This window comes from Papio anubis, chromosome X, assembly GCF_008728515.1.
Source record: "Papio anubis isolate 15944 chromosome X, Panubis1.0, whole genome shotgun sequence".
Lineage (NCBI taxonomy): Eukaryota > Metazoa > Chordata > Mammalia > Primates > Cercopithecidae > Papio > Papio anubis.
In genome coordinates, this window is record NC_044996.1 from 86,016,693 (window position 1) to 86,033,469 (window position 16,777).

The following is a 16,777-nucleotide window of genomic DNA, read 5'->3' on the forward strand; positions in this document are numbered from 1 at the left end:
ATGAATGGATTAATCATCAGCATTACCACATTATTCATCTGCTTGATTATCTCTAATATTACTTTATATCCTAGGGGATATTTTTATACCATAATTTTTATCATCTTTTTATACCATAATTTTATGGCTATGGGTTGCATTTAATGAACACATTTGATAAATGGAGAATCTGTACATTTTACACTGTGACATGGATAGGTGTCTAAACATTAAATGTACTACTGTCTAAATATTGGATAGGTAACCAAATTTTAGCCATATGAAGAAATCACGCATTCTGACTGGACTGAGTAAGATAGTAAATAGCCATAATTATGACTGGAAATTGTAAGAGGATCAAAAACAATAGGGCATCTGCTTTGTAAAATTATCTTTATTAAGCTCTTTCTCAACCTCCTGGGAATAGCAAGGAACCCTAATTCCTAGCAGATAATTGTCTTTAATGCTGTTCTTACAAATCTCTTTCTTAGCTTAGTGATAATTGTCTTTAATACTGTTCTTACAGATCTCTTTCTTAGCTTAGTGAGGTATTATTATTGGTGTTTCTATTTTAAGACAAAAAATAAAACCTTTCGACTTTCCCATAACTGTTTTCTCCAACTATGAAAGATCTCCAGATGGATTTTTTTTTTGTCATTGACCAATAAGTAATGGGACTAGACCCTGATAGGCATTCACTCTTGTTAAATTGTTTAGCTAAGATGACTTGAAAGAAGTGTTCTTTTCTTTCTGCCAGACAGACTAGGCATGTTTGATGAGTCACATCATTCAGATTCAAACACTCATGTTTAAATCCAATATTTACTGCATTTGCTTCAGTCTTGGCAGAAAATACTGGTCAATATTTGTTCAAGCTAAATGACAACTGGATCCATATTGTACAGTTGACTCTCACTGTACTATTGATTTTCTGCCTCTTGTCTAAAGATCAGTTAGCAAAGACAACTACAGCCTCTACAAAATTTTAAAAAGTATAAACATTATTTTCTCTATTTTGTTAATCTTCAAGATATAGGTTTTTTTAACTAAAGTGTTTAACTTAATCTCTAAGAATGATTGGCTGAAAAAGACATCAGTGTTTTCTCTTCCTATCTAGTCTGTGTTTAAAGAAAAATGAAGGAGAGAGAACTCCACTTGAAGCCAATGGAAAAAGAGGTACAAAAGCATACTTGTGGAGGAATAAGAAGACTTATATCTTAGTCCCAACCGCATGGTTTACTATCCAGATGACCCTGGGCAAGTCACTAAATTATCTGAACCCAAATCTACTCTTGTGTGAACCAATGATAATACTAACTGCTTTTCTTGCTTTGTGAGCTTTTGTGAATATTAAATAAAGTAGAATATGAAAAGGCCTGAAAATTACTACATAAACTTAAAAGATCATATATTATCATGTCTCTGATTTTAAGACAAAAATTAGAAAAATAATATCATCAAACAGATGTACTGTAAAATGATGTTGGGTTTTTCACATGACATGCAAAGAAGTTCTTTCTCAGAAAGTAGTTCTTTTGTTATTTACTAAGCCTAGTCCTCCACAGTCAGCTTTAGATTTTTATAAGAAGTGCATCCTGCAAAGATCTATATTCTAAGATGTTAACGCTATTCCTAAATCCAAAACAGCATTTTTACATAATTATATCACAGATCTTTATTATTCTCCTATAGAAGCATCAAAAGGGTTGAAATAGTAGATATATTAAAGAAGGCTGATAGTAGCATCTAAGACCAGAGGCCAGTGTGCATTACTCATAGTTAAAATGTCCTTCCAGATAGGGAGAGATTTTTTAAGGGATACAAAGTAGCTAGATAGGAGGAATAAGTTCTAGTGTTGTATACCACTGTAGGATGATTATAGTTAACAATAACACATTGTTTAGTTTCAAATAGCTAGAAGGAGGATCTTGGACATTCCCAACACAAATAAATGATAAATGTTTGAGATGATAGATATGATAATTACCCTGATCTGATCATAATACATTATATGTATCAAAATATCACTATGTACCCCATGATTATGTACAATTACTATTTTTCAAAAAATTTATTAGCCTCTGACATACTTGGGAAAAAAGAAAGTAAAATAAGGCTTTAAAAAAGACACTCCTCCATAATGCTGTGATGTATTTAACAGTGTAAGACTTGTGAATTATACTTTGTCATATTCCCTGTCCTTCCACGTCATGTATAACACAACACTGCCTCCACAGACAAGCAGATGGTACAAAACATGAAAACTCCCCTGCTTTCCCTGTTAGATGAGGTGCTAATAAGAAACTCTGGAGAAAAACTTTGAGACTGTAATGACCTTCTTTTGGATGATCTGAAGAACCCATCGGATGTCTCATCAGATTTAGGTGACCATGATTATACAGGCCTAAATGTTTCTTGTTCAAACATTTAGGCCTGTATAATCATGGTCACCTAACATTTTCAACATTAGGTGTTGCAAATCCTATGGAAAACTTCGAACCTCAATTAGCCACAGAAATCAACTATTCCCTTTGCTCTTTCTCAACCCTCTTGCCAACTTTATTGAGGAGTCTACTAAAATTGACCCATCTGTTTGAATTTATTTTTAGATCCTCCTCCCAATCCAGCTTCCTTCTGGAAAATACACAGGACTTGACTATCTTTGACTGTCTAGCATATTTCCCTTCATCTCTTAACCTCTGTACCTTAAAAATTATAGTTAAAATTGTTACCTCCTGGTACCAGAACAAGGTTTCATGGCTGGGATGAAATTCAGACCATATAAAAAATATTAGAAATACATCAAAGTTGGAGGGGATTAAAAAAACTTTTTAAATGGACATTTTTCCAATACCTTATGTGAGTCTAGAATAAAAAATTCTGTTAAATACCATATGTTATAGCAGTTTTCTAAATAATTAGCAAATCCATGTAGCTTGATTTTGCTTCTAGCAAATGAGTTATCTCATTCCAAAGTTTCTTGGGACAATTAGATCTGTTTTTGGAAAGCAAGATTTAGCCATGTATGTGAAAGGGACTCTCAATTTTGCAATCCAAGCTACTTAAGAGGCTGAGGTAGGAGGATCACTTGAGTCCAGGAGCTCAAGACCAACCTCGGCAACATAAGAAGATGCCTACCTCAGAAAAACAAAAAACAAAAAACAAAGGAAGGAAGGAAGGAAGGAAGGAAGGAAGGAAGGAAGGAAGGAAGGAAGGATCTTTTTTTTGTTAATACAGTCATGTGTCACTTAACAGGGATATGTTCTGAGAAATGCATTGTTATGCTATTTTGTCATTGTTTGAACATCATAGAATACACTTATTTAGTAGAGGGAACACTTTAAAATGTGCAAGATTTTACATTTTGAAAATGAAGGTATAGATCATCATGGCAAACAAGAGGAAGGACTAGATTGCAGCTCAGACTCGGACGGGCAGAGCAGTGTACGAAGGCTTGCATTGTGAATTTTAGCTCCAGATTGACTGAAAGAACAAACCAGCAATCACAAGAGGAGCCACAAATCTGCTGAAGGAAGCAGACTGTTCCTGCAGGACCTAGGAGACACCCCAAATATTGTGAGTTCCCCAAAGGCAGAAGTGGGAAAGGGGGAGCCTCCTCTCCCAAACACAGACCCCCACTGGAGAAACTGAATGTCTGTTTGCAGAAGAAGTTTCTGACCTTACCTGGAGCTGAGTCAATTTAGAGATCCAAGCAAAATACAGGGGTAGAAGAAGCAGCACAAAGGCTCTGGGAGCTTACTGGGTCCCCAAGCAGGCCATTCCTGCCTGGAACCACAGGGATCCATTGGGAGGGTGGCCAGAGGAGCGGGGCCAGATGGTGAGGGAAACACCACAAGGAGAGGGAAATCTCCAGCTGAAATTCATAACAATTTGAATGGGGCGAGAAACCTCCTGGCCAGAACTCAGGGAAGGGTGTGAATCCAGTGTGCAGACTCCACAGGTAGGGGAAGAGCCAAGCTGTTTTCTTTTGCAGCTGGGAGGTAGGTATCCTGGGGCAAGTTCTCAAGCCTTGCTCACCCACTGCCTGAAACAGACTCAGGACTGCTAGATGGGGCACGGTGGGAGTGAGACCAGCCATTTTGTTTGCATGGGAGCTGGGTGAGGTCTGTGACTGCGAGCTTTCCTCCACTTCCATGACAACTTGCATGACTCAGCAGAAGCAGCCATAATCCTCCTAGGTACACAACTCCATTAACCTGGGAACCTCATCCCCATCCCCCATACTGCCACAGCAAGATCAGCCCAAGGAGAGTCTAAGCTCAGATGTGCCTAACCATGCCCCCACCTAATCGTCCTTCCCTACTCACCCATGGCTGAGAGACCCATAGATGGTTTACATCACAGGACTCTATGCAGACAACCCCCAGTACCAGCCTGGAGCCAGGTAGACTTGCTAGGTTGAAAGATCCAGAAGACATACAACAATCACTGGTTTGGCTCACAGAAAACCACATCCATAGGAAAAGGGGGAGAGTACTACATCAAAAACACACTCTGTGGAACAAAAGAATCTGAACAACAGCTTTCAGCCCTAGACCTTCCCTCTGACAAAACCTAACCAAATGAGAAAGAACCAGAAAACCAACTCTGGTAATATGACAAAACAAGGCTCTTCAACAGCCCCCCAAAAATCAGACTAGTTCACCAGCAATCGAACCAAACCAAGAAGAAATCCCTGATTTACCAGAAAAATAATTCAGGAGGTTAGTTATTAGGCTAATGAGAGAGGCAGCAGAGAAATGCAAAGCCCAATGCAAGGAAATCCAAAAAATGGCATAAGAATTAAAGGTAGAAATTTTCAAGGAAATAGCTTAAAGAAAAAACAAAAAAATTCAGGAAACATTGAACACACTAACAGAAATGCAAAATGGCCTGGAAAGTCTCAGCAGTAGAATTGAACAACTAGAAGAAAGGATTTCAGAGTTAGAAGACAAGGTCTTCAAATTAACACAATTCAACAAAGACAAAGAAAAAAGAATAAGAAAATATGAACAAAGCCTCCAAAAAGTCTGGGATTATGCTAAACAATCAAAACTGAGAATACTCAGTGTTCCTGAGGAAGAAAAGAATTCTAAAAGCTTGGAAAACAAATTCAGAAGAATATTTGAGGAAAGATTCCCTGGCCTTGCTAGACACCTAAACGTCTGAAAACAAGAAGCACAAAGAACACCTGGGAAATTCATTGCAAAAATATCATCACCTAGGCACATTATCATTAGGTTAGCTAAAGTTAAGACAAAGAAGGAAAGAATCTTAAGAGCTGTGAGACAGAAGCACCATGTAACCTGTAAAGGAAAACCTATCAGATTAACAGCAGATTTCTATAAGCTAGAAGGGATTGGGGCCCTATCTTCAGCCTCCTCAAACAAAACAATTATCAGCCAAGAATTCTGTACACAGTGAAACTAAGCATCCTATATGAAGGAAAGATACAGCCTTTTTCAAACAAACAAATGCTGAGAGAATTTGCCACTACCAAGCCATCACTACAAGAACTGCTAAAAGGAGCTCTAAATCTTCAAACCAATCTTGGAAACACATCAAAACAGAACTTCTTTGAAGTATAAATCAGATAAGACCTATTAAACAAAAATACAAGTTAAAAAGCAAAAACAGGCCGGGCGCGGTGGCTCAAGCCTGTAATCCCAGCACTTTGGGAGGCTGAGATGGGTGGATCACGAGGTCAGGAGATCGAGACCATCCTGGCTAATGCACTGAAACCCCATCTCTACTAAAAAATACAAAAAAACTAGTCGGGCGAGGTGGCAGGCACCTGTAGTCCTGGCTACTTGGGAGGCTGAGGCAGGAGAATGGCATAAACCTGGGAGATGGGGCGCTTACAGTGAGCTGAGATCTGGCCACTGCACTCCAGCCTGGGCAACAGAACGAGACTCCGTCTCAAAAAAAAAAAAAAAAAAAAGCAAAAACAATGAACAAAAAACCAAAGTACACAGGCAACAAATAGCATGATGAATGCAATGGTACCTTGCATCTCAATAGTAAAATTGAATGTAAATGGCCTAAATGCTCCACTTAAAAAAATACAGAACTGCAGAATGGATAAGAACTCACCAACCAACTATCTGCTGGCTTCTAGAGACTCACCTAACACATAAGGACTCACATAAACTTAAAGTAAAAGGGTGGAAAAAGGCATTTCATGAAAATGGACACCAAAAGTGAGCAGGGGTAGCTATTCTTATATCAGAAAAAACAAACTTTTAAGCAACAGCAGTTAAGAGAGACAAAGAGGGACATTATATAATGGTAAAAGGCCTTGACCAAAAGAAAAAATGCTATAATCCTAAACATATATGCACCTAACACTGGAGCTCCAAAATTTATGAAACAATTACTAATAGACCTAAGAAATGAGATAGACAGCAACCCAATAATAGTGGGGGACTTTAATACTGCACTGACAGCACTAAACGGGTCATCAAGACAGAAAGTCAACAAATATTGGGGGAACTCACTCCCGAAAATTCAACGTAGGTTATTTTCTATTTTTCCTAAGTATTGGCTGTCTAAGAAATAAAGGGAAAGAGTACAAAAGAGAGAAATTTTAAAGCTGGGTATCAGGGAGAGACATCACGTGTCGGCAGGTTCCATGATGCCCCCTGAGCTGTAAAACCAGCAAGTTTTTATCAGCAATTTTCAAGGGGGAGGGAGTGTATGAATAGGGTGTGGGTCACAGAGATCACATGCTTCAAGGGCAACAAGAGATCACAAGGGAGAAGGTCAGGGCGGGATCACAAGGTCAGGGCAAAACCAGAATCACTAATGAACTTCCATGTCCCACTGTGCACGCATTGTCATTGATAAACACCTTAACAGGGTTCAAGAGCAGAGAATTGGTCTGACTAGAATTCATCAGGCTGGAATTTCCTAATCCTAGCAAGCCTGTGGGCGCTGCAGGAGGCCAGGGTGTGTTTCATCCCTTATCTGCAATTGCATAAGGTAGACACCCCCAGAGCGGCCATTTTAGAGGCCCCCCCCAGGAATGCATTCTTTCCCAGGGCTGTTAATTATTAATATTCCTTACTGGGGAAAGAATTCAGTGATATTTGGCTTACCCATAAGAAATACAGCTCTGTTCTGACTGGCTCCCAGGCAGTCAGACCGAATGGTTATCTCCCTTATTCCCTGAACATCACTGTTACCCTATTCTTTTTTAAGGTGCCCAGATTTCATATTGTTCAAACACACATGCTTTATGAACAATTTGTGCAGTTAACGCAATCATCACAGGGTTCTGAGGCGACATACATTCTCAGCTTATGAAGATGATGGGATTAAGGGATTAAACTAAAGACAGGCATAGGGAATTATAAGATTATTGATTGGGGAAGTGATAAATGTCCATGAAATCTTCACAATTTATGTTCAGAAATTACAGTAAAGACAGGTGTAAGAGACTGTAAAAGTATTAATTTGGGGAACTAATAAATGTCCATAAAATCTTCATAATTTATTTTCTTCTGCCATGGCTTCAGCTGGTCCCTCCATTTGGGGTCCCTGACTTCCCGCAACAAACAAAGAAACAATGGATTTAAACTATACCTTGGAACAAATAGAATTAACTGATATATACAGAACATTTCATTCAACAACCACAGACTACATATTCTATTCAACAGTGCATGGAACTTTCTCCAAGATAGGTCATATGATAGGCCATAAAATGAGGCTTAATAGATTTAAGAAAATTGAAATTATATCAAGCAGTCTCTCAGATCACAGTGGAATAAAACTGGAAATCAACTCCAAAAGGAACCTTCAAAACTATGGAAGTTAAATAACCTGATCCTGAATGAGCATTGGGTCAAAAACGAAATGAAGGTGAAAAATTAAACATTTTTTGAAACTGAATGACAATAATGACACAACCTATCGAAATTTCTGAGATACAGCAAAGTCGGTGCTAAGAGGAAAGTTTATAGCCCTAAATGCCTGTATAAAAAAGACAAAAAGAGTACAAACTGACATTCTAAGGTCACACCTCAAGGAAATAGAGAAACAAGAACAAACCAAACCCAAACCCAGCAGAAGAAAGGAAATAACCAAGATCGGAGCAGAACTAAATGAAATTTAAACAAAAAAATACAAAAGATAAATGAAACAACAAAACCTGGTTCTTTGAAAAAATAAATAAAATTGATAGACCATTAGCAAAATTAACCAAGAAAAGTAGAGAGAAAATCCAAATAACCTCATTAAGAAATGAAATAGGAGGTATTACAGCTGACAGTACAAAAGATCATTCAAGGCTACTATGAACACCTTTATGCACATAAACTAGAAAATCCAGAACAGGTGGATAAATTCCTGTAAAAATACAACCCCACTAGCTTAAATCAGGAAGAATTAGATATCCTGAGCAGACCAATAACAAGCAAAGAGACTAAAATAGTAATTTTAAAATTACCAACAAAAAGAAATCCAGGACCAGATAGATTCACAGGAGAATTCTACCAGACATTCAAATAATTGGTACCAATTCTTTTGACACTATTTCACAAGCTAGAGAAAGAAGAAACTCTCCCTAATTCATTTTATGAAGCCAGCATCACCCTAATACCAAAACTAGGAAGGAACATAACCAAAAAAGAAAACTACCGACCAATATCCTTGATGAACATAGATGCTAAAATCCTTAACAAAATACCAGCTAACCGAATCCAACAACACATCCAAAAGATAATCCCCCATGATCAATGTATACTGCTTGGGTGATGGGTGCACCAAAATCTCACAAATCACCACTAAAGAACTTACACATGTAACCAAATACTACCTGTACCCCAATACCTTAAGCAAAAAAATTTTTAAAGATAAGAATTAAAATTAAATAACATAAAATGAATACAAAACTTCAAGCTATTTTTAAAGAGATGAGTTTGTACTGCTTCCCCACTCTTTCACTTCCACCTGCTAAATTCCCCTTACATGTTTACTCATTTTATTCCCTTTTATTTCGCAAAGTTCTACATGTGCTTCCATAGCCTCTCCAGTAAACTTAACTTCAAAGGAAAGGAAGGATTTTGTCATCGCTTTCAGTCAATATATCTTATAAAAAACACATTCACTTAAATATAATGTTTACACAAGGTTTAAAATTCTCAAGAAAGTCCAGGCTTCAATTTACCCAGTACTGAGCTTTTGATATGCAGGAATGAACCTAGCATACTTCAAAAAGTAAAAGAACTATGTTGTCACTACAGTGTTGCTCCAACGTGTTACATAATATTAACAAAGAACTTATCATGCATTTCATAGGGTCCTCTTCTTTTTGGTAGACTGGACCCTATCAAAAGAAGGAATACAGCTTCTAGAACACATGTTCATGTAGGCATCGAGACTGTGTAAAATAGACATATATATGAACTTGTGTTTTAATTATTTTTTGCACTTCAGAAAAAATCTCCTAGACTGAGTGCCCTCTGGTTTTATGGTAAAAACATCATAGAGTCATATATATCACAAAGTAGCATGAGCAAAAGTGATTGGGATTTATAGGTAGTTCTATGATAACCAGAGAAGTAGACATCAAACTTAGTCTTTAAAGGCTGTGGAGAGTTTTAAAGACATAACAGAGAAAGAACTAAAGGTGAGAATAGCATAGCTGGAGCAGGAGCTACCAATAAGATCAAAGAGGTGGGTGAATTAGGCCAACTAAGGTGGTATCTTTAAGTCCATAGTTCAGGAGGACTCAATATACCAAATGAGTTACATCATTCCAGCGTTTCCTGGGACAGTTAGATCTGTATCAGTAGAAAGCAGCCAAGAAGATCTGAGGAGTAAAATGATGTCAAATTGCCATGCTATGGAAATAATCAAACTGTAGTTTGGATAGCTTTAAGAATCAAACATTTATAAATCTCCAAATGTTCTGTATTTTCCTAGGGCCCACAGCCCATACTAAAAAGGTAATGAAATAATCAGCATACTTTGCTGCTAGCCTCAAACCAAATGACTGAGGAGTCTTAATGTTTACCAAATGAATATTAAACCTTGGCTTTTCCTCGTTTGGGAAATTTTTTTTTCCTAATCCTATCACTACATTGTTTTAGACAGCCTACAGAAGAAAAAGCAATCACTGTGCTGAATGGTAAGACCACCACAAAATAATCTGGGTAAATTGTCCTGGTGTCAGTTCACTAAATAAGTTTCAATAACGTAGGCCTTGCTTCTCTTCTCCCCTGAAGAGCCATGGTCCCTTCTACTAAGCCAAGCAAGTACCAATGTCTTTCGTGGACATTCTTATTTGGACATATGTCTGAGAAACGGTAAAATGTTACATTGGACAAAAACTCAGTAATGCAGCGGGTTGTAACTTCCCCCAAATTAGAAACACTATGTACATTCTGAAATGTATAAGTAAAATATATTATTATTATTATTTTATTATTATTATTATACTTTAAGTTCTAGGGTACATGTGCATAATATGCAGGTTTGTTACATATGTATACTTGTGCCATGTTGCTGTGCTGCACCCATCAACTCGTCAGCACCCATCAACTCGTCATTTACATCAGGTATAACTCCCAGTGCAATCCCTCCTCCCTCCCCCCTCCCCATGATAGGCCCCGGTGTGTGACGTTCCCCTTCCCGAGTCCAAGTGATCTCATTGTTCAGTTCCCACCTCTGAGTGAGAACATGCGCTGTTTGGTTTTCTGTTCTTACGATAGTTTGCTGAGAATGATGGTTTCCAGCTGCATCCATGTCCCTACAAAGGACACAAACTCATCTTTTTTTATGGCTGCATAGTATTCCATGGTATATATGTGCCACATTTTCTTAATCCAGTCTGTCATTGATGGACATTGGGGTTGATTCCAAGTCTTTGCTATGGTGAATAGTGCCGCAATAAACATATGTGTGCATGTGTCTTTATAGCAGCATGATTTATAATCCTTTGGGTATATACCCAGTAATGGGATGGCTGGGTTATATGGTATTCCTAGTTCTAGATCCTTGAGGAATCGCCATACTGTTTTCCACAATGGTTGAACTAGTTTACAATCCCACCAACGTGTAAAAGTGCTCCTATTTCTCCACATCCTCTCCAGCACCTGTTGTTTCCTGATTTTTTTGTGATTGCCATTCTAACTGGTGTGAGATGGTATCTCATTGTGGTTTTGATTTGCATTTCTCTGATGGCCAGTGATGATGAGCATTTTTTCATGTGTCTGTTGGCTGTATGAATGTCTTCTTTTGAGAAATGTCTATTCATATCCTTTGCCCACTTTTGATGGGGTTGTTTGTTTTTTTCTTGTAAATTTGTTTGAGTTCTTTGTAGGTTCTGGATATCAGCCCTTTGTCTGATGAGTAGATTGCAAAAATTTTCTCCCATTCTGTAGGTTGCCTGTTCACTCTGATGGTAGTTTCTTTTGCTGTGCAGAAGCTCTTTAGTTTAATTAGATCTCATTTGTCAATTTTGGCTTTTGTTGCCGTTGCTTTTGGTGTTTTAGACATAAAGTCCTTGCCCATGCCTATGTCCTGAATGGTATTACCTAGGTTTTCTTCTAGGATTTTTATGGTATTAGATCTAACATTTAAGTCTCTAATCCATCTTGAATTAATTTTCGTATAAGGAGTAAGGAAAGGATCCAGTTTCAGCTTTCTACTTATGGCTAGCCAATTTTCCCAGCACCATTTATTAAATAGGGTGCTTTATATACATATAAATATATATATAAATAATATATTTAAGTAAAATATATTATTAACCAACTTTCTCAACGAAGACTAGGAAGCTACTAACAGCTGCCCCTAGATTTCAAAATGATGAAAGAATTCATCTCATAAAATGGAAAGCTTTCAAACAAATGCTTTAGCTCATTTTACTTTGCCTGTGCTCATGGCGCTGCCCTTCAGAACGTAGTACTGGTAGATGTGATTTTAGAACAATGGAGGAAGATCTCAGTTCCCTTTCCAAGACACAAGATCTTTAGGCAAAAATTAGTCTTTCCTGACTGCTTGACTGTTGAGCTATTGTCAAAAACAGAGTACAATGAAGAAAGTAGTAAAACTCATGAACTCAAAATATAACAAACCACCATTTGCTTTTCTATTGCTCTGAGTTCTTTCATTTAACAAATATTTATTTAGTGCTTACTCTGCACCAAGAACTGGAAATATAGTGGTGAATAAAACAGGGTCCCATACCTCATGAATTTTAGTCTCTAAAAGGAGACAACACAAATATATAATTATTTAAAGTGCAAAGAGAAAAGGTGAAAAAAGAGATTTACTTGTTCATTGTCAGTTCTTCTTTACCAGACTATAAGTTCAAAGAGCAAGTAATTTGTCTTGTCCCCTTTTCTACTTTTGTATCATCAGTGCCTAGAACATAGTAGTCATTCCCTCAATACAAGTATATTGAATGAAAAAAAAGTTTATTGAATGAATATATATATATAAACTATATATGAATGAATATATATATATTATATGAATGTATATATATACACACACACACACACACACACACACATATATATATATATATATATATATATATATATATATAGAGAGAGAGAGAGAGAGAGAGAGAGAGAGAGAGAAAGACCGAGTCTTGCTCTGTCACCCAGGCTAGAGTGCAGTGGCGCAATCTCGGCTTGCTGCAACCTCTGCCTCCTGGGTTCCAGCGAGTCTCCTGCCTCAGCCTCCTGGGTAGCTGAGATTACAGGTACATGCCACCACACCCAGCTAATTTTTGTATTTTTAGTAGAGACAGGGTTTCACCATGTTTGCCAGGCTGGTCTCAAACTCCTGATCTCACTCAGGTGATCTGCCCACTTCGGCCTCCCAAAGTGCTGAGATTACACCATGCCTGGCCAACTACAAAATCTTGAGACAAAGAAATGCCTCTACATCAATGAAATTTCTAAGACAAATGCTCAGTTTGGATTATTCCACTTAGAACCAAGAAATATGCCTGAGGCAAGTGCTTGAAATAAAGCAAGAGTCCATTGTACTTCTTCTAGAGAGCCTGAACCTATCCTTTTGGAGAGCCTGAACCTATTTTATTTTGGAAGCCATGTACAGGATAGACAAAACAGTCTGCCTTTGTTTTTATAATTGAAATTCTATTAACCATTTGATATTCTTTTTTCCAGTCTTCCAATACTAATTTCTATCTTTAAATATATATACATATTTGTTCCACACTGTTGTACTGACAGAATATTGCCAGATGTTTCCTATTCTAATTTATCTTAGCCTAATAAATATATTTATTGCTTATTTTATGAGATGTATAGATCCCAACAAAGTTGCCTATAACATTAAATTTATTAAAATAAGACTTTAGGTAACTTGGTTCCCATAAAAAAATAAATAAGAGAAGGAATTCATAGGGTAGGAAACTTACCAAAGAATCAAGTAATATGATATTAACTCTTTGTTTTTATTATTATTATTATTATTATACTTTAAGTTCTAGGGTACATGTGCATAACGTGCAGGTTTGTTACATATGTATACTTGTGCCATGTTGCTGTGCTGCACCCATCAACTCGTCAGCACCCATCAACTCGTCATTTACATCAGCTATAACTCCCAATGCAATCCCTCCCCCCTCCCCCCTCCCCATAATAGGCCCCAGTGTGTGATGTCCCCCTTCCCGAGTCCAAGTGATCTCATTGTTCAGTTCCCACCTATGAGTGAGAACATGCGGTGTTTGGTTTTCTGTTCTTGTGATAGTTTGCTAAGAATGATGGTTTCCACAATAGCAAAGACTTGGAATCAACCCAAATGTCCATCAGTGAGACTGGATTAAGAAAATGTGGCACATATACACCATGGAATACTATGCAGCCATAAAAAAGGATGAGTTTGTGTCCTTTGTAGGGACATGGATGCAGATATTAACTCTTTGAATACTGGACAGTATTATGTCCAAGTAATAGGGCGTGCTGACGTGGGAGGGCATTTTGTATCTGTTATCTAATTTCAGACTCTCTCCTTACCCTTTATCCCATTTAGGCACTGTTTCAAATACTAAGAATTCTTCCTATGCCTGGCGAGGCCCTGACTCTACATTTTGATCACACACTCATCAAGGACAGTATTTAAGTTTGATTTCACAGAATAATATTTATTATGTATGCCCATACCAAAAAGTGGAAAGGAAGAAGAAATAGTAATTTCTGCAAATGTTGCTAGTTATATCTCTTGTCACAGTAACTCAAATGGCATCTAGATTTACACAGTGATTACTCTAATGTGGTGGTTCTTAACCTTGGCTGCATGTTGAAATTAGACTGGGGGCTTGATATGGTTTGACTCTATGTCCCCACCCAAATCTCACCTCGAATTGTAATAATCCCGGATTGTTGTGGGAGAGACCCAGTGGGAGGTAATTGAATCATGGGGACAGGTGTTTTCTGTACTGTCCTCCTGATAGTGAATAAGTCTCATGAGGTCTGATGGTTTTATAAAAAGGAATTCCCCTGCATATGCCCTCTTGCCTGCTGCTGTGTAAGACGTGCCTTTGCTTCTCCTTTGCCTTCCACCATGATTGTGAGGCCTCCTCAGCCATATGGAACTATGAGTTATTTAAACCTCTTTCCTTTATAAAGTATCCAGTCTCAGGTATGTCTTTATTAGCAGCATGAGAACAGACTAATACAGAGCTCTAATAAATACTGATATCTGGGACCTACTCCTAAAGATTTCGATTTAATTTGTCTGAGGTAATATCTGGATATTTGAACTTTTAAAGTTTTCCAGGTGACTCTAAAGTGTAGCCAAGATGGCGCAGAGGACTGTGCCGGGGCAGGGTAGCTGAGGAGGAGGAGGCGGCGATTCGATAAGAAGAGAGGGGAAGAGGCCATGGCCGCCCGGTGAGGCGGTGAGGCAGGAAGGAGGCCCAACCACTGGCCGGGCCTTGGGCCCCAAGGAGAGGTGAGAATGGACCAACGGACATGGGGTTCTGCAGAAGCCGCCCCCAGAGAATGCGTCCCTGAGAGACTGCCTGACCACCCCTCTCTTTCTCCCCACTCCCCCATTCCTCCTTCTCCACCCCCCACCCCCCGCCCACCTGCTGTGCTATGAACAGTCAGAGCCTCCTCTCCACAAGAGTTTATAAATGAAAATGGAGGAAATGCCTTTGTCTGGCCTGAATAACAGCAAGTTAGAGGCCATAGCTAGGGAAATATAAGCGGACCTGGTCTAGAATTCTTGTTCGGGATTCTGCTTTGAGGTACATCAGGCTGCCAAGTGTGGTTACTTCTTCCTGGATGACATGGACCCTGATAGCGTGAACGATTTTGGTTTTCAACCAGTGGGAGAGCAAGGAGTGTGTCTGCCCTGGTTGCAACTGTAGCATTCCTGCCCTCGTTTTGCTCCCCATCTGGATAAGTGCCTGGGAATGGGTGGGAATAGCAGCCGAATTGCCAACCACCGGATTGCCAATAGCAACAATATGGGCAAGTCTGAGAGTGACCAAGAGGATAATGATGACATCAACGACAACGACTGGTCCTATGGCTCAGAGAATAAAGCTGAGAAGAGAAAATCAGGCAAGAACCCCGATTCCCCTCGAAGATCTGAGTCTTTAAAATGCAAAAATGGGGAACTTAGTGATTTGATTTTTTTTTAAGTATAACAACTCAACTGGGATCAGCTATGAAACCTGGGGCCAAAGGAGTTTCATATCCTGCTAAGCATGCAATGTAGGGTGATTTCTGAAGATACCAAGAAGATGTGCACAAAGTCCCTGCACTGCCCACAGCACACAGATGAGCAGAGATGAACCTTGCAGATGTATTTCTTCAGGGCCTCAGCTGTCCATCCAGAGGTGGAGAGTTCCCAGGATAATGACAGTTTTGATATGACTGACAGCCAGGCCCTGATCAGCCAGCTTAAGTGCGACTGCTTCTCTGATCTCTCACCCTCTGATTCAGGCTCCCCCAAGACGAGGGAAAATCAGGAATGGGGTCTAGGTACCAACAGCTCTGAGACACAGAAAACGTAGAAAAAGGAGTCCCATCTGAGCCTGATAGGGACTTCCTCCAACCTGGGCTCCAACAAGAAGCCAAAGTTACCGATACCCCTGATGGCCAACATCTATGATGACATCAACTGACTTCAGTGCAAGAGATAGCCTTTGGCTGAGCAGAACCCTCTCTCCTGATCCCTACCCAGGTGCCATAGCCTGGCAAATGAATGGCTGCTGAGGGTTGGGGCTTGGGAATCTCGGTGTGCCAGGCAGGCAGAGGATCTGATTATGTGCCCCTGGGGGATGTCAAGGTCCTCTACAATGGAGCACAACTCCTCGGCATGCATGACTCAGACCTGGACATATTATGCCTTGGACATAAGTTTGGTGGGGAGGCTGTTTTTCTATTTATTCTGTGAGTTACTGAATGTCCAGCTAGGCCAGGGGCCTGACTGGGCACTGTGTCAGGGCACTGCCTGTCCCCCACCGTAAGAATTGGACTAAGCCCGCTGAGGAGCAATGTGGTGGTCTGGAAGGCTGTGGGTTGGAAGCTGAGCCTGAAGGGGGCCTGCCCTCGTTGCCCTCAGCAATGTAAATGGGTCCAGTACTTGGAGCTGAGGGGCAAGGATGGGCATGTCCTGTCTGTGAGGAGGGTCCTATCAAATGTCCCCAGTCCCAGTGGTAGGCAGGCACAGAGTATTCTCTGCTGAGGTGGGCATCCAGAATTGCCGCCACCTTCCCTGCCCTTCACAGGGACAGCCCTTTCTCCTTAGTCCCCAGTGGCTTCCTTGGCAGCAGGAGCTTTCCTTTTGTTGTTGGGTGCCA

General features: G+C 39.4%; 1 pseudogene; it reads left to right on the top strand.

Annotated features, from left to right (window-relative positions):
• The first annotated feature begins 15,100 nt into the window (after window positions 1–15,100).
• LOC101016194 lies at window positions 15,101–16,151 on the top strand (annotated as a pseudogene).
• Window positions 16,152–16,777: the final 626 nt, after the last annotated feature.